At 37.3% G+C, this 22,714-nt stretch overlaps 1 long non-coding RNA gene and 1 pseudogene across 2 annotated transcripts in view; one reads left to right on the forward strand and one right to left on the reverse strand.

The window, feature by feature from the left end:
* Positions 1–22,714, reverse strand: part of LOC141585624 (uncharacterized) — a 361,964-nt gene that overhangs the window by 282,678 nt on the left and 56,572 nt on the right. For both annotated transcript variants that reach the window (XR_012519208.1, XR_012519207.1), the window contains one exon: positions 19,715–19,797. This is a non-coding gene — a long non-coding RNA (uncharacterized LOC141585624). The remainder of the gene's footprint in view (positions 1–19,714; positions 19,798–22,714) is intronic.
* On the forward strand, positions 10,790–11,330 carry LOC120368322 (large ribosomal subunit protein eL24-like; annotated as a pseudogene).

Raw genomic sequence — 22,714 nt, forward strand, 5'->3', positions numbered from 1 at the left:
GATCATATAAATACTTACCTACATTCTCTTAAGTTCTTTAATGAGTTTCATTTTTTACATTTAGTCCATAATCCATCTGAAATTTACATTAGCATTTTAAGATTTTAACTTTATTCCTTTCCATATACCTAAACATTTGATCACGTACCTTCTATTTTTGCGGTTTTTCAAATACCTTTTTAAAACAGTGGAATGCTTTCTCCAGGCAAAATTATTTTATATGAGAAGCCATTATATGTATTACAAATATAAATGGAGCTGTGCTGTGAACCAGAGGTGAGGGGAGGGGTACAGAGGAGGGATTTTCTGCATCAGCCTGCAACACTTCACAGAGTGCCATCTGCAAATCGTTTATTCTTTCCCCACATATTTGAAATATCATTGTCATATTGTATTACCAAATTTGGGTCTGTTCTGATCTTTCTGTTTGATTCTGGTCATCTTGTCATCTATACTTTTACCAGTAGCCTGTTGTTTAAAGCTGTAACTTTAAAATATACTTTCAAATCTACACTTATACACACACACACACACACACACACACACTCCTTACACACACCACATTTTTTTCAAAATTTTCTTGGTTGTGTCCATTTATTTTTTAATATGAACTTTTTTCTTTTTAAGATGGAGTTTCACTCGTCACCCAGGCTGGAGTGCAATGGCAAAATTCTGCTCACTGCAACCTCTGCCTCCTGGATTCAAGCGAGTCTTTGGCCTCAGCCTCCCAAGTAGCTGAGATTACAGGCTCCTACCACCACACCTGGCTAATTTTTATATTTTTTGGAGAGACGGGGTTTCACCATGTTGGCCAGTCCGTATAAACTTTTTAATGAGTCTTGAATCTTTTAGTCTTATTCATCCCCAAAGCTACCAATTATATCTCAAGAAGATTACATCAAATTTACACATTAATGTGGGGTTATAGACATCTTAAATTTGAGTCTTTTGATCTATAACTGTAACATACTTTTTCATATTTCAACTCAGCTTTTCCTTTAACAAAATTTACATGAATCTTACACATTTTTTATGATGTTTCTAAACGGGTATTCTATATGTGTTGTATTATTGTTATTAGAATAATTTTACATCTGGTTATTATCAATTTATAAGAAAACTTTGATACTGTTATTCTCTTAATGATTTTAAAATTATTTTTGTTGATTCTTTAGGATCAGTAATCAAATCACCATCAAAGAGTAATCTGGCTTATGTTTCTTATTTGTTTTTCAAATCTGATTGCATAGGCTACACATTCCAGAAGACTGTTAAATGGTACAGATGCTAAGTAGGATTCTTCTTCTGATCCTGATTTTGACAAGTATTCTTCTAGTGGTAACTATTAAGCATCATATAAATCATTTAAAATAAACACTGCATAACATACTGATAAGGACTTACTTTTCTACCCTAAGTTTTGTAAAGGTCTTTTTTTAAAATAGGTGTTGATTTTTATCAAATTCCTTTTTAGCATCTGGCTCCTTTGCTCCTTTCAATTATTAATATGATTAATTACACTGATATATCTTCTCATATCAAGTCATCTCTGGATTTCTGGAAGTTATTGGTTAATCATATATTGTTCTTTTAATATAACGCTGGATTTGATTTGCTAGTATTTTATTTAAGAATTCTGCATCTGTGTTTGTAAGGGAAATTAGCTGATGGCATTAGAGTTTTGATACTTTGTTAGGTTTTGGTATTAATGTTACATTAGCTTCATAAAATGATTTAGAAAGCTAAATCTAATATCATGATTTTAATAAAGCATATTCTTCCAGGGTAATTGCAAACATGGCTCATTATCAGTAAATGATGAACTATTTCATTTACATAAGTGAAATTCCATAAAACAAAGTTTCCCCAGCAAGGTTAGGCAATAAACTGTCATACAGGTGATAGTAAAGACTTTGTGTATAGCCAGCATAGGGATTTACAGGTGGATTCTACCATTTAAAAATGAGTATTGAATTCTAATACTCAATACTCAAGTTGATATAATTTGCAGGGATAGTATGCTTAGAAGGGTCATAGTGGTATGATCCTTTAAAACAGACAAGGTTCACTAAAAGTATCAAAGTGGAAGTCACTATGAAGCAAAGTGGTATAAATAAGCAAATTAAATTCAGCAACTATTTATTGAGTACAGTTGTTTTGCCAAATAGGTATATACCTGGTATACCAGATACCAGATATTATCTTAAATGCTGTAAAATATTCCCAAATCCCACTTGGGATACTTGTTAAAAGCAAGATTTCTGAGACCTGGCCCAGATTTACTGAATCTGCATTATAGGAGAGGTATCAAGCTTGTTTGTTTTTAATAACTATCCAGATCATTCTTACCACGGGGAAAGTTTGGGAAACCCCGGGTATAGGAGATTCAGAAATCAGTGGGATATCTCCAGTGGCCTCATCAATTGTTGCACTGAGAAGGACTGGTCCCTGGGACATGCATTGGACATCCAAGATCCAGACTTGAAACTCTCAGCCTCCAAATGAGACTGAGAGGACATCCCTAAGCCACAGACAGATTTGTAGAAGCCCCGGAATTTCTCCCTAGAGGTGCTTAGGAGTGCAATCTGCTTAAAAGTAAGGGCAAAGGAACTTGTTTTGCAAGTTTATTGCATAGCGAAATCACTCTTTGTATTTGGTCACATGTTTAAGTGGCTGGCTTTGGAAGGGTAATGGAAATTATAGAGACTAAAGCCATCCCAAGCCAACATTTGGCACCCTCACTGCTACAGGAGTTGAGCCTTTCTCTCAAAATAGATTTTGACAAAAATAGTCCGAGTCTTTGTCCTTATTAAAGAAAAGAAAAATGTAAGCCTTCCCCATGGACAGAATTCTGACTGGAAACATGAAGATGCCTGTAAGAGCAATAGCTTGAGAGGTTTATGGAATTTGATTATTTAGGATGGGGAGAATTTAACATGTGCATGGGTAGAAAGAAAAAGAAAAGTTGAGAGAGCAAAATTTTTTAGCTGTAAAAATGAGGGGAGGAATTTGGAGTAGACCAGAGGAACCAGGACAAAAGTCTGGAGGTAACCACGCTCACTACTACGAGCCAGGGAAGGAGGGAGTGAGCGAGAGAGGAATGCGGGCATATGAGTGATGCCAAGCTGCCCCTGGCTCTTATTGACGTTGGAGCCTTTGCTCACTACTCTGTTTTCTGCTCATCATCTGAACCAACCCCAACTAAGAGAAGAAAACTATTAACAACCTTAGCCTCCAATCAGGGTGCTTGAAGCTATTTTCCAGGGCACAGATCTGTTCTGAAGTGTGCCCAGGGTAAATACTGGATATCCAAATGACCACAAAGCTACCTTCCCTTAACCAGACTGACTAGCCCATCTCGTTTTCATCTCAGCTACTGCAAATGAGGAAGCATTCATTTACATTTTGTCTGCCTTTCCTAGGAAACAATAGATCTGGCCAGGCAAGGGACTAGAGTTGCCAGTACAGCTCCATCAGATCAGTATTAGCAATTGCTTTCAGGTATTCTGCACCGTAGGGCCAATGAACCTAATGAAGGAGGCAATCAACCTCCTCTTGTAGAGATTTCAGCTGCTCTATCATAGGGCCACATCCTTGAGAACAACCCTACAGTGCTTCTCACAGTGCTGTCCTGGGATCCAGTAGCATCAGTATTACCTGGGAACCTGTTAGAAATGCAAATTCTTCAGCCCCATCTCAGACCCACTGAATTAATCATCCCGCAGGTAGTTTCCAGCAATGTGGGTATTAACAAAGCCTCCAGGTGATTCTGATGTGTGCTAAATTTTGCAAACCACCATCCTAATAAAAAGACCGGTTGCTGCCAGGTCCTCCTCTCTCTGGCGCTTCTCAGTAGCATCTTGAGGTAATGACTCCTGTGTCTAAGCTGGCTCACTTGCTCCTGCTCACTCGATTTATTCTCACTGGCTGTGTTTTCTTCTCTACTGGCCTCATCCCTACATCAGCAGTGTTCTATGGAAGACCCTGAACTCTGTGCTTCTCTCTGGACTCCACCTCCTTCTCAAAATTCACAGCCTCAAACTATGATCTTGATGGTGACTATCAACATCACCTTTCTCATGCCTTTATTTCTTCATCCAAGAACACTAATCCCCATAGAGTTCTATCTAACCCCGTCTAAGGGACAAAGTATGTCTTCCATTGAGAATTTTAAGGAACAATAAAGCAGCTAACCTTGAGTATTTTCTTTGAGCCACACATAGTTAAGAGTATTTTCCATATGTTGACTCAATTAATACTTGTACTAATCCTATTAAGTATTCTGTAATTATTCTATTATTACATCTTACTTTACAGATAATATATCTCTCAGAGATAAAGCAACTTGCCCAAGGTCAGACAGGTAGCAAGTAACGAATCTAGAGCTTAAACTCAGGCAATGTGCTTCTAGCACTGGGCTCTTAACCACTTCATGATACTGTCTATGAGTAGACAGATGTAGGTAGATGGCATGTCAATATGAAGACTGGGGTAAGCCATCAGGAAACTCACTCTGGGTCACTCCAATTTTTTTACTTAAAGGAAGATGTGAGAAGGTCTATGAAACTGCTGTTCAATAGAAATACAACATGAGCCACAAATGTGAGGCATATACGTAATTTTAAATTCTCCAACAGCCACATTAAAATCACAAAATGAAACAGAAAAAAATTATAATTAAGCCCATCCTGTCAAAAACATTTCATAATTACATCACATATCAATTGTTACAATCTTTTACATGCCCTTTTTATGTTTTAGAAATTCATCATACATTTTAAGTTTATAATATATCTCCATTTAGACTAGCCACATTTCAAGTGCTCAGTGTCTGCCCTATTGGACAGTGCAACCACTGGTAGGATGAGTGAGAGTGAATTGATAATATAGACAGAGATTAAGTATTTAAGGAGAAATAGAAATTACCTGTTCGGTTTATCTTAGGTAGTTGGAAGGAACAAATAACAGGACTGACAAGCAGAAGACTGATCTATATTGAAATAAGACAATATAAATCTATACAAGTGTGTATGTGTATATTTATATATGTAACATATGTATACCCTCACACAAATATGTTGGGTGCATGCAGATACAGCATTCATGATTGGTATGCCAGAAACTGGCATCATTTGATATCAATAGGATTTAACATCTTCCTCACAAAATACTCAAGCTACTCAGAACAGAATATAATCTTTGTGTGGGAATTAACCCCTGGTTGTCTTCCATTTGTCCAACCCTTGTCTAATTTTCAGTCAAGTAGTCTCCTCATATCCAGTCTTCTTTCCAGTCTAGTACTGCAGACCCCTTTTAGACTTTCCCCTTTCTCTTTACTCTGTTGAATTTCTCGTCAAATTCAGACACCCACTGGTTAATACAGTGATCACAGACTCAATTTGGCACTGCCCTTGACCTTTCCACACCCACACCTTTCTCTCAGCCAGTTTCATTACTAACATGAAACCATGTCCTATAGAATGACACCAGAGATTTTTCCCATTAAGTACCTACCATTCAACATGGCATCCTTGTCTTCATTTAATTCCCCCACTTCAATGAAATTCTGTCATCTCTTTAGTAGTGAATATTTGGTAAGATCCAGGATGCAGAGGATTGTTTAATTGCCATTTACGTTAAGAATCACAGAGCAATTTACCTGGGGGCCAGGCTGGAAGATGGGAGTTAGAAAGGGAAAGCAAAATAGCTGAAAAAAAATGTATAGCTATAAATATATTTTTAAACTATGTAGCAATATAATAGCTATGAAATTGAATCTTCTTCCCTAGGGTAAGTAAGTAACAGAGTATCATAGGCCTTGGCAGGCAGAATAACCCCCTTTTCCAAGCTGGAAGATATCATCCTTTGATCAAAAACATAAGATCCTTTCATTTTCCCCACTACAGTCAGCGCTTCAATTTCAAAGGCCACTCGCTGTTTCTGATCTGTTATCAGTCAGGCAGACTCAACACACATAGAGAAAGCCACTTTAGTAGAAGCTGCTGCCTCCTTTATCACAAATGCAGACTTAAGGATCTTATCCTGCTAAGACTGTACGGCACAACGAAAAAAGGCAGAAGTGTGGGCAGAGGGAAGCCAACTTCATGATGGGAAGTTGCAGTCTATCCAGAGGAGCAGAGATGTCAAACATAGCTGAAATATGGAAAGTCACCTAATGTGGCTGATAAATCCCTTTGTTTCTGGGCCAATTTCACTCCTAATATTGGGTATTTCCAAAACAAAAATACCAGGATATGGTTGGACAGATAAAAATATGACATTGCAACTAGGAAGATATGTTAATATGTTCAATGACCTAATACATGTCAGGACGGTGCTATCTTTTTTTTTTTTAATTCTTTTTAAAATACAGCAAACCTCATAATCCCCTCAGCATGAGGAAAAAGAGGCTCAGAGAAGTTACACATGGTATACTCTTAAAGGAACTGTGATTCAAACCCCTGCTTCTCCCACCCCGAAGGCTTTTTCTTTCATTTTCATTGTTTGTTTTCATCTCCTTTTCCTATAGCACCCTGCCTCCATAGAAACAGAAGGCAGCTTGGGTGTGTGTTGGTCTGTGGACTGGTTTAGCCAGAAGGACAAGCCCAACCATACAAACATTTGTTTTCACTTTGTCCATTCTGTGTACATCATAATTGTGCACCCCTCCAAAGAATGTTAGGTTAAATAAACACAGGACACATAAAAACATTTCTGCCTCATCCCCACAACATAAATCATATTTGCCAAATGTTGTTACATTTGCTAAATTGGTGGCTTACCAGTCTTAAACTACTAATTTACTCACATGCTTAATTTCAATGGAACCACAGTATAATGTTCTTCAGGTGATTTTTTTTTCAGAGGCACTTACATCACTCATCCACATTATTCATTTATTCAACAAAGGACAATTAGATCAAGGACAAAAAGGCAAAGGAAGGTTGGAATGGAAAAACAATTGGAATCAAGTCAAACCAACCATATACTCAGTCCAACAATAAACATAATTTCCCAGCTAGTTTTATTTCAGACTTCTATCACTTCCCCATGTTTCCTTGTGTTTTATAATGAAATGCATATTTGGTCTTATTCCCCATTTCCTCACTTAGGCATCCAAAATCCTTAGAATTCCCAAGGGATAAGAGTATCTTTTGTTAGCCAGGTGTGATGGCTGCTTGCCTGAAGTCCCAGGCTACTCAGGAGGCTGAGGCAAGAGGATCACTTGAGTCTAGGAGGTGGAGGCTGCAGTGAGCCATGATCATGCCACTGTGCTACAGCCTGCGTGACACAGTATCCTATCTTGGGAAAAAAAAAAAAAGGTATTTTTTGTGTCCTGATGAGATGACTGGTGGCTGGGAGCCCCTAGATTACCTCAGGATGGGGGCTGGTCACCAAGGCAACAACCATGACTTTACAGAATTGGAATTTTCAGTCCTACTCTCCTCAGGGGGCTTCCACTTTGGCGAGCAAGAACTCATCCACATGTGAGGAGGGAGGTGCACCCAACTCCATAAGGACAGAAGTTTCTGTACTCAGGAACCTTCTAGACCTTGCACCTCTCTCTCTATCTGGTTATTTGTTTGTATCCTTTAAATTATCCTTTGTAATAAATAGGCAAACGTAAGTAAAGTGTTTTCCCAAGTTCTGGGAGCTGCTTTAGCAAATTAATGAAACCAGAGGAGGGGCCATAGAAACCCCAGTTTATAGCCAGTTGGCCAGAAGTTCCTCAAGCCCAGACTTGTGACTGGCTCCTAAAGGGGGGGCCATCTTGTGGGACTGGGCCCTCAACCTGTGAGATCTGATGCTACCTGCAAGTGGATACTGCCAGAATAAAATTGAATTAGAAGACACCCGGCTGGTGTCTGCTGCAGAACTGATTGCTTGCTTGGTGGTATGTGTGGAAAAGCCCCAAACACTTGGTCACAGAAGTGTTCTGTGTTGTAAGAGTACAGAAAAAAAAAGTATGTTTTTACTCATCTAGCATGAATTTTTTGTGAATGAACTTACTTTAATGAGTTTTTTAATTATAAAAATAGCACATACTATAGAAATATAAACTCACTAGATTCTCTGTATCATGTTTAGTGTGGATTTTTCAACTTTTTTCCATATGCTATACAAACATTTATAATTATAAAGGTTTTCCTTTTTATTAAAAACACTATATACTAATCAATAATTTATATTTTTTTCACTTAAAATATATCCTGCATACCCCTCCAGATCAGTGCATTAAGGTTGACTTATTGTCTAAGTAGTTATATCATTATAATTACATCAAAATATATTTATTCCTCTAGAGATGAACATTTTGGATATTTTCAAGTCTTTGGTGAATGCTTTACTATAATGTATACCATTACAACAAACTTCCTTGTACACATATTCTTATGTAGAGGTAGTTGGGGGCTATACCTTATTGTGATCTAGCCCTCAAAACAGAGCAATTAACTCGGGGGCTATACACATTTCTTATTAACAATATTGTTGTTGTTGTTGTTGTTGTTGTTATTATTATTTAGAGATTGTCTTACTTGATCATCCAGGCTAGAGTGCAGTGCTGTGATCATAGCTCACTATAGCCCTGAACTCCTGGGCTCAAGTGATCCTCCCACCTCAGCCTCCTAAGTAGCTAGGACTATAGACGTTCACCAGTTAACAAGCCCAGCTAATATTTTTTCTTTTTTATACAGACAGGGTCTCGCCATGTTGCCCAGGCTTAACAATATTATTAAGACACAGACCTTAAGTGTGAAATTTGATCAGTTTTAACAAATACATAGATCCACACAATTGATACCCATAACAAGATATGGAACATTTTCACCATCCAGAAAGTCCTCTCCTGCCTATTTCTAGTCAAACAAGTCCCCAAGGTATAGATCTGTCATAAATCTAATTTTGCCTGCATTTTGATTTCCAACAAATTATAAAGTTTACATCCTTTTGTGTTTGACTTATTCTATTCAGTGTAATAGTGATAATTTATCCAATGTATCACACAAATACACCACAATATTCATTTCTTTTTAACTGTATGAATATTCCACAATACATTCAACTATACTTCCAGTGATGAACATTCAAATTATTTCTGGTATGTTTTATTACAATAAAAAATGTTACAAGAAACTTCCTTGCACTTATGTCCTTAGGTACCAGCACTTACTTCATCATAGGATGTAGCCCCTTAAACAGCATTTTTTAGTTTTTAAAATTTTTAATTTTTTAGATACTGCCAGTTACTTTCTCATTCAATGACAGCAATTCATACTCTCACCAAACCATTTCCCCATACTTTAATCAATCTGAAGAAACTCTTTGGGTATCAGGGGTATTAACTCTTCTTTTTTTTTTTTTTTTTTTTTTTTTTTTTTTTTTTTGAGACAGAGTTTTGCTCTTGTTATCCAGGCTGGAGTGCAATGGCGCGATCTTGGCTCACCACAACCTCCGCCTCCTGGGTTCAGGCAATCATCCTGCCTCGGCCTCCTGAGTAGCTGGGATTACAGGCACGGGCCACCATGCCCAGCTAATTTTTTTGTATATTTAGTAGAGATGGGGTTTCACCATGTTGACCAGGATGGTCTCCATCTCTTGACCTTGTGATCCACCCACCTCGGCCTCCCAAAGTGCTGGGATTACAGGCGTGAGCCACCACACCCGGCTGGTATTAACTCTTAAGTGTTAAACACCGATTCATGGGAACAGTTGCCTATTAAAATATTTCAGATACATGTATTGAGCTCAAACTTTATGTGGAGTACTTTGCTGGGCAATGGTGATAAAAAGTTAAATAAGGCCTGATTCTCATCCTCAAGTGGCTTACAAATCAGATAAGAAAAGCAGTATGATTAGCAAGGATGAAGGTTTTTATGTGATGCAACAGGAAAAGAGATTTGAGAAAATCATATTGTGAGGTCTGGCAAAGTATGTCTGGGCAAGTGGCTATAAGTGCTACTGTTGAAAAAGAAAGAGAACTGGATGAAAAAAGAATAAAAAAGTATCCTAGGCAGACAAGAGACTGGGAGAAGCCATCAAGGGATTAAAAATTCCAAATGTCCAGATTACAGGAGACCATGGAGACATGACAATTACATAGAAGGGAAGATCCATGAGTGCATGTGTGTGTACACACGCACACAAATCACTATGAAAATTAATGAAGCTTGAATAAGGTCTATAAAGTAGGTAATACTGTTTAACCAACGTTACATTACTTATAATATAACATTGATAAATTACATTATAAGTAACTTTTGATAGCCTCCCTGTGTTTGTATAATATAACTCAATGCTTTTGTTCTTGGGAAATACACACTGAAGAATTTAGAAATATGGGGACATAATGTCTACAACTTACTCTCAAATGGTTTAGAAAACAAATACTAGATAGATGATGATTGATTAGATAGATAAAACGAATGTGGCAAAATGTTAACAATTGGTAAATCTAGGCGAAAGGGTTTTTTTAAATAGTAATCTTGCAATTTTTCTGTAAGTTTAAAATTATTTCAAAATAAAGGGGTTTTTGTATTAATACTCGAAATGCAATAATGCCTTCAGTGACCTTAGGTGGTTCTATCTGACTAGAGTGAATCATGTCAAACAGAAAGTGGTGAGCTCTGCGGATAGAGAGGCAAGCAAAGGCAAATTCCTGAAGGGCCTTGTTCTAACCTGAGAAATGTGAACTTCATCCTGAAAGCCAAGTGGAGAGAAATGAAATCCAATTAGCATTTTTAGAAAGACCGCTTTAGTAGCTTGTTGGGACCAAACGAGAGGCAAGAAGCCTGGTGGGAGGTTGCCATGATAATCCAGGTAAGTGCTTCTCTTCACCATCTTTTCTCCTCCCATGGACCCACCGCCATCAAAATCAGGCCATACAGTTTCAGCGGATGTAAGATCTACCTGGGACATGGAAGGCACAACACCAGGACAGACAAGGTTTTCCAGTTTCTTAATACATTTACTTCCAAGAAGAATCCTCAGCAAATAAATTGATGGTCCTCTACAGAAGGAAGTACAAAAAGGGAAAGCTGGAAGAAATTCAAAAACAAACAAACAAACAAACAAAAAACCCCCACTGAGTAGTCAAATTCCAGATGGCCATTACTGGTGCATCTCTTGCTAATATCATGGCCAAGAGGAATCAGAAACCTGGATTTAGAATGTCTCAATGAGAACAAGCTCTCAGGGCTGCTAAGGAAGCAAAAAAGGCTAAGCAAGTATATTTTTTAAAAAGGCTCCAATGGTGCTGATCAGGCACCTACAAAGACAGCACCTGAACAAAAGACTGTAATTCAGCTCCCCAAGTTGGTGGAAAACATTAAGCTGGCAGATCAGATTTTTAAATAAAGATTGGGCTATAACTCTAATAACAATAATAATCATAATTCAGACAAGTGAAAGCCTCACCAAGGCAATGGCTGTGAGGACGGAGACAAGGGGGACAACATCCAAATATATTAAGACTCTGCATCACCTAGAAGTGAAGGATATGAGACAATTCAGGATCGGGAACTGGTTAAACAGTGGTGCAAATCACCAAAATAAAAACTATAGATAAAGCGGGGAGCTCAGGAAGAAAGATGATGGGTTCCAGGTTTACTATGTTGAGTCTGAAGGGCAGGTAGAAAATTCAAGGGGAGGCCTCTAGAGCTTAGCAATGGAATCTGAGCAGGAGATACTGACTCTAATGTCATCTGCATGGAGGTGATCTGGGCTGTGATAAAGGACTGGTTCTTAGGGCTTTTTGCTTATTTCACCACTACCAAAGTAACATTTTCTGAGGCCAGCTGACTTTTAAAAGCAGGCTAAGAATGAAAAGCTGTTATCTGTCTTAGCACATTTGTGCTGCCATAACAAATACCATTGCCTGGGTAATTTATAAAAAACAGAAAGTTATTTATCACAGTCACAGTTCAAGAGGCCAGGAAGTCCAAGATCAAGGTACTGGCAGGTGTGGTTGTCTGGTGAGGACTGCTGTCTGCTTCCAAGACAGCACCTGATTGCTACATCCTCTAGAGGGAAGGAACACTGAGTCCTCATGTGGCAGAAGAATGGAAGATCAAGGGAGCTGAACACTGCATGAGCCTCTTTTAAAGGGGCTTTTGTCCTATTCATGAGGGAGGAGTCCTTATGACCTAATAACCTCTTAGAGGCTCTGCTTTCTAATCCTATCACATTGGCAACACTTGAATTTGTGGGCACACATTCAAACCAAAGCACCTACAATGTCTGGAATCTCTTCTTTCAAGTGCCTGCAGAAACAGACCCACTCCCTACCAACAAATTCGCCCCTACACACACACACACACACACACACACACACACACACACACACACACTGCTCTAGCTTAAAATATTATGTATCATAATATAGAGATATTTCCATTAAATGAAGCAGTAGTGGGCTGGTGCAAAATGCAGCCACAGCTCACTGCACCTGCTAAGCTGGAAGAGCATGCTAGCTCTGAAGAAGAGAAAAAGTCTGACTCATCCTGATCATTTCTCATTAGCTCAGTCAGGGGCATCATAGGCCTAAGAATTATCCAACCATGCCCCTAGCACCTATCACCACCACCACCTAGCAAAACTATTTCCTGAAACTGCCTGTGTTATACTCCATTGGCCGATGACAAGGGAGAAAAGGAGTAAGGGAGACGAAAGAGATGAAGAAAATAATCACCAGGAACCAGAAGTCAAGGGAAGAAAGCTACCCAATTCTAGATATTTCTAGAATTCTAAACAGACAATTCTAAAATATTCATAAATAGTTTATAAAACCAACAATGGAGATGAGAATTGAATCTATTAAAACAATGGGATTTAGTCATGGCTGTGGTAAGAATTAAAATCATAGCTTTTTAAGTAGTTCATTAAAACAAGAAAAGAAAAACAGGCACAGTGGCTCACACCTGTAATCCCATCACTTTGAGAGGCTGAGGCGGATGGATCATGAGGTCAGGAGTTCAAAACCAGCCTGGCCAAGATGGTGAAATCCTGTCTCTACTAAAAATACCAAAAATTAGTTGGCCGTGGTGGCAGTCACCTGTAATCCCAGCCACTCAGGAGACAGAGGCAGAGAATTGCTTGAAGCCCGGAGGCACAGGATGCAGTGAGCCGAGATCACACCACTACACTGTAGCCTGGGTGGCACAGAGAGACTTTGAGAAAGAAAGAAAAGAAAAGAAAGAAAGAAAGAGAGAAAGGAAAAGATGACAGAATGGAAGGAAAGAAGGGGGAAAAGGGAGGAAGGGAGGAAAGGAGGAAGGGGAAGAAAGAGAAAAAAGGAAAAGAAAGAGAGCGAGCCGGGCGCGGTGGCTCAAGCCTGTAATCCCAGCACTTTGGGAGGCCGAGGCGGGTGGATCACAAGGTCGAGAGATCGAGACCATCCTGGTCAACATGGTGAAACCCCGTTTCTACTAAAAATACAAAAAATTAGCTGGGCATGGTGGCGCGTGCCTGTAATCCCAGCTACTCAGGAGGCTGAGGCAGGAGAATTGCCTGAGCCCAGGAGGCGGAGGTTGCGGTGAGCCGAGATCGTGCCATTGCACTCCAGCCTGGGTAACTCTGTCTCAAAAAAAAAAAAAAAAAAAGAAAGAAAGAAAGAAAGAGAAAGAAAAAGAGAAAGGAAAAGAAAAGAAAAAAAAGAAAAAGCATTCAAATCAAGAAAGTAAGAGGAAAAAACCTACAGAAAAAAAAACCCTAAGGAAGGCAAGAGGAGAGAATATTGAACATAAAAATCATGTAAAATAAGGAAAAAGAAAGAAAGATAATAGAACTTATAAACAAATCTAAGAGTTTTAGTTTTAAATATAAAAATAAATAAGACAGCCCAAACTCTGACAAGATAATTAAGCAAACCAACACAAAAGAAGACAAAATCAGACATTCCATCTACAAATAATATAGGAAACATAAAAACTGTAAAGGTTTTATTTAATTCTAAGCAAATTTTATCCAATCCAAAATTAATAAAATTGAAAAGCTTAAGAAAATACCTAATTTTCCAGAACTATATGTAGTTGACACAAAAAGGAGAAAACCTGAATGAACCAAATAAATAAAAGTTAAATTAATTATGACAGATGCCTCTTAAAAAAAATTTAAAGTCTCTAGACCTATTCGATTTTCCAGTGAGGATTTTTTAGACTCCATATTTCTTTCCTTATTTTACCTTATACATTTTTCTTAACATTTTAAACAATTTTTTTATTTAACTGAACAAAATTTGTATCTTATTTTTTCACATAATATTCAATTAGCAGTATCTTTCTATGGTATTAAAAATCCTTTGTGATAATATTAATAGCTACAAAACATTGAATCTCATTAATGTGCTAATGATTAACATATATATATTTAGCAATTATTGCTATTAAAATCACTACTCAGTTGAACTTCCTTGTCCCTAAATCATTTTATATTTTTCAGGGTTTTTTTTTGCCTTAGTCACAACGTATGAACATTTTTAAGGCCCTTGAAATAGTGCCATATTGCTTTCCAAAGAGTTTATACCACCTACACTTAAAGCAAGAATATGTGAGTTTCCCTCTCAAACTGCACTCTCACCAACATTTCGGCAATATCCATTTTAAAAATCTTGGCCTGATTTCTTAGATGAACGTAACATCTCAACTTAATGTAAATGTCTATCATGCTGGTAACAACTTTCCAAATATATATTAGTACTTTTCATTTCCTTGCTTTAGATTCTCTTTTCTGTTAATTAGCTTATTTATATACTAAGATGGTTTTGGACATTTCCCATTTAAGGAGCTCCTAATGAGTAAGAATTTGGGTTTTTTGCTTTTTTTTTTTTTTTTTGTTATATGCTTATTTTCCCAGTTTTTCTTTAAATTTTATTTCTCATATATATTGACATGAGTTTTTATATGTAATAAAATACTTTGAGATTTTCTCCATGTTCTTCAATTTTATCAAAATTTTCCATACACAGATCAGATACTTCACATTACTTTTCTATAGTTTTATCATTTTTTAAAATAAAATATAAATCATGTTTCTAATCATTAAAATCATATATATTCACTACAGATATTTGATAAATACAAAAGGAATTTAAGAGAACGTATGTCCCTCATTCCCTTTATGCCACAATAATCTAGTAGAAATTCAGGAATAAATTAATTAATATTAGGAAATCTATTAATACAGATGCCCCCAAATAGCATTTAATAAAAATCAACACTAGTACCTACTCTTAGAAAACTTAATAAATGAGTTATAGAAAAGCGAAATAGAGGAAGTAATAAAGATTAGAACAGACCTAAATAAAATAGGGAATAGAGAAACAATACAGAAAATAAACAAAACCAAAATTACTTTCTTGAAAAAAAAACCTGACAAACTTTTAGATAGATTGACCACAAATGTCAGAGAAAAGACTCAAATTACTGAACACCAGAACAAAAGAAAGTGCATTACTACCAATTTACAGAAATAAAAAGAATTCTAAGGGAATTCTATGAGCAATTTTATGCCAACAAATAAGTTAAGCTAGATAAAATGAATAAATTTCCAGGAAGACAGAAACAACAAACTAACTCAAGAAGAAATAGAAAATACAAATGAAACTATAACAACTAAAAAGATTGGTAATCAAAAAGGTTCCTACAAGGAAAACTCAGGACAAGATGGCTTCAGTGGTAAATTCTACCAAATATTAAAGAAGAAAAAAAAAACATGAATTATTCACAAATTTTCCAAAAAAATAATAGAGTAAGGACACTTCTAAACGAACTCATTTTATGAGGTCATTATTACCCTGATATGAAAACCAAAGACATCACATGAAACAGCCAATATACCTTATTAATATAAACAAAAATATTCTCAGTAAAATACTACCAAACTGAATCTAGTGACATATAAAAAGGATTATATGCCATGACCAAGTAAGATTTACCCCCAGGAATACAAGTATATTTCAGAATAAAAAATTAGTCAATATATAATATAATAAAATAATTGATTAATATGTGAGGATCATCAATGCATAAAAAGTGTTTGATACTCTAGGGGTGGGCCTGGCCATCAATATTTTCTAAAAGTTCCTCAGCCAATTGTAATGTGGAACCAAGGTTAAAACCCCCTGCTCTATGTCTATTCTACTTTTTAGAAAGAGCTCCTTCCTAATGATAAGCTTGTAAGCTTCATTGAGAATGCTCAGAACTATTGCCATTAAAACATTTCAAATTATATTGTGAAATATTCAGGCTCTGAACCTGGTAGTTTTCATGTTAGTTAAACATCCTTTATGTACTTCTTTAGGCTAATCAAATTGTAGTTAATTGCACGGGAATCTCAGGTTTTTCAGTGTTTTGACTGGGTTTAAAGAATTGGTCTGTTTGAGGGATTCAATACATGCATAATCTGTCAGTATAAGTTAGCAGTCCATAAAGAATTGCTTTCGTGGAAAGATTAAGAAGACAGTTGGCATATTATTTTGACCAGACCACCCACAAGCATACCTAGGAATCATTTAAATCCAAGTGGGGGCCAGAGATAGATTTGGAGTATCTTGAATTGAACCTGATATTAAAAACTGTAAAATAGGCCGGGAGCGGTGGTTCACGTCTGTAATACAAGCACTTTGGAGGCCAAGGCGGGCAGATCACCTGAGGTCAGGAGCTCAAGACCAGCCTGACAAACCTGGTGAAACCCCATCTTAAAAAAAAAAAGAAAAGAAAAAAAAACTGTAAAATAATATATCTCAATTCAGGTTACCAACATAACAACAAAGACCCTGTAGAAAGTGAGAGTAAGGGCCAAGCGTGGTGGCTCTCACCTGTAATCCAGGACTTCCGGAGACCAAAGTCGGCGGATCACCTGAGGTCAGGTTTGAGACCAGCCTGGCCAGCATGGTGAAACCCTGTCTCTATTAAAAATACAAAAATTAGCCAGGTGTGGTGACATGCACCTGTAATTCCAGCTAGTCAGAAGGGAGAGGCACAAGAATCACTTGAACCCAGGAGGTGGATGCTGCAGTGAGCTGAGATAGGGCCGCTGCACTCCAGCTTGGGCAACAGAGATTCTGAGGAAGGAAGGGAAGGAAGGAGAAAAGGAGGGAGGGAGGGAGGGAGTGAGGAAGGGAGGGAGGAAGGCAGGAAGGCAGGAAGGAAGGAAAAAGGAAATGAGAGTATGCTCATTCTAGCTTACTGTTCTATATTAATACTAATTGAGGAGGACTATTACAGCAGAGGAACTTCTTATCCACAGTAACTTAAGGGAGCTCAAAGTACTCCCCATTTTTATTTCAAACTTTGATACATTCAGCCACAAAAAACAATGAAATCATGTCCTTTGCAGCAACATGAATTCAGCTGGAGGCCATCATCATAAGCAAATTGTTGCAGGAACAGAAAACCATACACTGGATGTGCGCAGTAGCTCATGCATGTAATCCCAGCAATTTGGGAGGCCAAGGTGGGAAGATCACTTGAGATCAGGAGTTTGAGAACAGCCTGGCCAACATAATGAAACCCTGTCTCTACTAAAAATACAAAAATTATCTGAGCATGGTGGCACATGCCTGTAATCCAAGCTACTTTGGGAGGCTGAGGCAGGAGAATCACTTGAACCCAAGAGGCAGAGGTTGCGGTGATCCAAAATCACAACACTGCACTCCAGCCTGGCAACAGAGGGAGACTCCATCTCAGGAGAGGAAAAAAAAAAAAAAGAAAAGAAAAGAAAAGCAAGTACTGCATGTTCTTACCTATAAGTGGGAGATAAACATCGAATACTCATGGACATAAAGATGGCAACAACAGACACTAGGGACTAGATGAGGAAGGGAGGAAAGCCAGACAAGGGGAGAAAAACTGTTGGGTACCACACTCACTACTTGGGTGACAGCATCAATTGTACCCCAAACCCCAGCATCACACAATATTCCCATGTAACAAACCTGCACGTGTACCCTGAATCTAAAATAAAAATGGAAATGACTGTTTGTTTGTTTGTTTTAAGATGGGGAAATGACTGTTTTTAAAGGAGAAAAAACACACAGAAGAAGCAACATTCAATCTTTTTCAAGGGCTCTGGCTAATCTAAAACACTTAGATTTCATAATGACAGTGTTGAACCAAAGATAATAACCTGGGCAGCGTGACACAGGTAAGCTCAGAGGTAGATCAAACTTTCCCAAAGTAAAATAAATTCAGTGACGCAGAGCTGAAAATATCCTGGCAATTAGGCCACTGTGTTTGACATATCAAAAAAGGCAATTTCAAGGAGTAACACAGTTTTTCTTTTCCATTTAAAAAAACAAGTCCATTACCTTAATTGTGGTGATGGCTTCCAGGGGTATGCATATGTCTGAACTCATCAAATTGTATACATTAAATATGTGCAGTTTTTGTATATCAATTATACCTTAATAAACTTGTTTTTTAAAAGAAAAAAGACTTTGGTCCAAAAATCTTAGCTCTAAATTACAAGGATGCCAACATTGCTTTCAATAATAAATTGACCATACACCACTTAAAGAATTTATGAAAAGACACAAAAAAAGAAAAAAATCAACAAAAAAAAAAATTTAGAGAATTTGTGAAAAGAAAACATCCTGGCTGTCATCACCCTGTTCAAATCTCAAAGAATCTTTAAAAGTTATGCTGGGCATGGAAGCTCATGCCTTTAATCCCAGCACTTTGAGAGGCTGAGATGGATAGATTGCTTGAACCCAGGAGTTCAAGACCAGCCTGGGCAACATGGTGAAACCCCATCTCTACAAAATATAGAGAAATTAGCCAGGCATGGTGGTGCACGCCTGTAGTCCCAGCTACTTGGATGGCTGAAGTGGGAGAAATGCTTCAGCCTGGGATTTCAAGGCTGCAGTGAGCACAGTCCATGCCACTGCACTGCAGTCTAGGTGACAAAGAGCCTGTTACAATATTTTTTTAAAAAGTGTTACAAGATTCTGATTGTTGAAGGAGACAGCTCAGAAATATTTGTCAAGTTCTTATCACTCGTTTGCTGTTCAATAAATCAAGTTCATCCTCTAGAATTACTAATGGATTACATCTCAGTAATTGCCTTGACAGTTTATGTTTACTTAAAGTTATAGGACAAACAGTAATAACTTTAGAAGTTATTCAGCCCCTACTTCTATTTATTTTTACTACAGGAGTTAGTCACCATCACAATCTATAATAATGAATCAAGACGAGTTACAGCAAATATACTTGAAGTCAGGGAAACTTTCATTTCCTAAAAGCCTTCAGGATAGTTCCCAGTTCATAAAATCGCATCCCACAAAAATTCCTGTGCTACCTACTTTTGCAGGAGTAGTGGTTCAAACATGTCATTGAAGTGACTGGAACCACTGTCGATACAATATTGTGTGATAAACTGTAACTCCAAAAGCATTCATGTACTTATTATTACATTTCTTCATTCTTTTACTCATAATATTCACATCATTAAACCAAAGAGGTAAAGTCCCTGACCTCACAGAACTTAAATTGTAGTGGGTGAGACAGACTATAGCTGAATAACAAATACCCTTGAGATATAAGATACTGGTAAGTGTTGTGAAGAAAAATAAAGCAAGGTAAGGGAGAAGGTGATATTATGTTAATCAATGGTCTCTCTGAAAAGGTTATATTTAAGCAGAAACACGAATGGAAAGGATAAGAAGAAAAATGAGTGAGGTTATGTGCAGGTGATGAGCCTGCACTTTTATTCTTACCCTGAGCCTCTCAAGCAGCAGAGATGGACGTACCTAAACACAACCTCTTGTCCCCCATTTGAATTCTTCATTTGAATTTAGCACTGTGGGAACAAAACAGTTTTTAAATAGCTTTAATAAGGTATCACCGACATACAATAAACTGCATATACTTAAATCACACTATTTCTATGTTTTGGCATATCTATATACCCATAAAACCACCACAACACTCAAGATAATGAACACATTCATCACTACTAAACGTTTCCTGGTACCCTCTTTTGTTATCTCTCCCACCTGCCCTGCCCTGACCTCATCATCCCCAAGCAACCATTGATATAAACTGTCATTAACATTAGTTTATACTTTCTAGAATTTTTTAAATAAGTTGAATCACATAGTATACACTCTTTCATCAGGCCTCTATTATTTAGCCTAATTATTTTGAGACTCATTCATGCTGAACCATGTATCAAGAGTTCATTCCTTTTTATTGCAGACAGATATTCCATTATATGGATATTAACACTCATACTTCATATCTATTCTTCTGTATATGAACATTTGGGTCATTTCCAGTTTGGGGCTATTATAAATAAAGTCAATATAAACATTCAGGTGCAAGTCTTTATATGGACATATGCTTCCTTTTCTCGAGAAAATACCTTGCTAGGTGGAATGGCTAGATTGCAGAGCAGATGTATGTGTCTATCTTTTTTAAGAAACTGCCAATCTGCTTTCCAGAATAGTCATGCTATTTTATGCTTTTATCAGCAGTATATGAAAATTATAGTTGTTCTACATTCTGGGCAACACTTGGTATGGTTAGTATATTTATTATAATTTTAGACATTCTAATTGCTATACAGTGATATCTCATTGTGGTTTAATTTACATTTCCCTAATGATAAATGATGTTCATCTTTTTATGTGCTTATTTGCCATCTGTATATCTTCTTTGGTGAAGGGCTTGTTCAAATCTTTTGCCCATTTTTTAATTGAGTTGTTTGTTTTCTTATCATTTAATTTTGAAAATTCTTCATATATTCTGGATGCATGCCTTTTATCAGACATGTGCTCTACAAATATTTTTTCCTGTGGCTTATCTTTTTAGCAGAGTCTCCCACCAGTGACTTTCAATATCAAAAGGGTTTTATTGTTGCTTTTTGAAATGGTATCTTTCTGTTGCTGAGGCTGGACTGCAGTGCTGTGATCTCAGCTCACTGCAACCTCCGCTTCCAAGGAGCAAGCCATCCTCACACCTCAGCCTCCCAAGTAGCCTGTACTACAAGCACATGTAACCATGCCCAACTAATTTTTATACTTTTTTGTAGAGATGAGGTCTCACCACGTTCTCCAGGCTGATCTCAAACTCCTGGGCTCAAACAATCCTCCCGCCTTGCCTCTCAAAGTGCTAGGATTACAAGTGTAAGCCACTGTGCCCAGCCTGCAGATTAAAAGTTTTTAATTTTGATGAAATCTATCATTTTTCCTTTTATGGACTGTGCTCTTGATAGCATATCTAAGAAATCTTTGTCTAACTTAAGATCACAAAGATTTCCTCTTATCTATTATCTAGAAGTTTTATAGTTTTAAATTTTACATGTAGATTTATGATCTGTTTTCAATTAATGATGCAAGGTATAAATCAAAGGGTTTTTTTCTTAAATATGAATCTAACTCTTCTAATACTATCTGTTGTTGGATTCTTTCTCCACTGAATTGCCATTGCATCTTTGTCAAAATTGGTTGTCATGCTATGTGTGAGTCTATTTCTAGATTCTCCATTCTGTTCCATTGATATGTCATTTATCTTAATGTCAATATTACACTCTCTTGATTCTCTTCATTTTATAAGGAGTCTTAAAATCAAGTAGTTAGCCTTTAACTTTACCATGCTTTTTCAAAGTTATTATTTTGAACCAGTTTTCAGCTGATTCCTAATAAATCATCTCAAAAAAGTCAGCTTCTCACAAGGCACAGCCATTTAAAGGACTGGGACTCTAGTATTTTTTTAAGTTTCTCAGCAACAAACCCAACCCTACCACACTCTGAGCTGAGGTGTTGCAAGCCATGTTTCTTTTTTGCCACCTGCATCCATTGTTAGGTTCTGCAAAATAGGAAGCAATAGAGAAGCTGCACTGGTGAAGGAAGAAGGGACTTGCTCCTTCTTTTTGCCTTCTGCTCTTGTGAGAATCACCACAGCACTGCATCTCCACCCCAATAGCTGCAGTACCCCTCTGCAGCAGCAGATAAACTCACTTTGCAGTTTTTACAATACTCGCAGGACAAGCTTCATCACACTCCTACCCCAGGGATACCAGAACAGGAGAGATTCTTAGAGATCAGAGTTTCAGCTTCTTGAAGTTTCTGAAGTTTTAATAGTCCAGGCATTTTCCCTTCTTTTTTTTTTCTATGAGTCCCAGGAGGTGGTAGATGCTTCCCACAATTGCTCCCTTCATAGAACTTTAAATCTCATTTACTTTCAGGTTAAAACTTTATACCTAGCTTAAAATTCCTTGTAGTATATTCTTTCTGTTCAAATAACTAATACAGCTTCTGTCTTCTCACTGAGAAAAATGGAGAGCATCCTAGTTGATCCGTGATTCTCAAAGCATGATCCAGGGACCGGCAGCGTAAGCATCACTTGGGAACTTGCTAGAAATACAAACTCTCAAGCCCTGCATCAGACCTACTGAGTCAGAAATTGGAGATGGGTCCAGAAACCTAAGCTTTATTATTTTTTTCTGTTAATCTCATCATTTGAAAAAATCAGAGATTTAACAAGACCTCCAGGTGATTCCATCGCACACTAAAGTGTGAGAATCATTGTAATAGTCTAAGTAAGGAAAATGAGCCATCATAGTAGCAATCCAATGAAATGGTCCAATGCCAAAATTTGAAAATTATTAGCTTCTCAAGAGTGCAAGCTCTGTCTTTCCATTTAAGCCCCTGTAAACCCAAAGTCTAATGTATTAATTGAAGAAACATTTTGAGTACTAAATGAGCCTGGCTTTC

This window comes from Saimiri boliviensis, chromosome 9, assembly GCF_048565385.1.
Source record: "Saimiri boliviensis isolate mSaiBol1 chromosome 9, mSaiBol1.pri, whole genome shotgun sequence".
Classification (NCBI taxonomy): Eukaryota; Metazoa; Chordata; class Mammalia; order Primates; family Cebidae; genus Saimiri; species Saimiri boliviensis.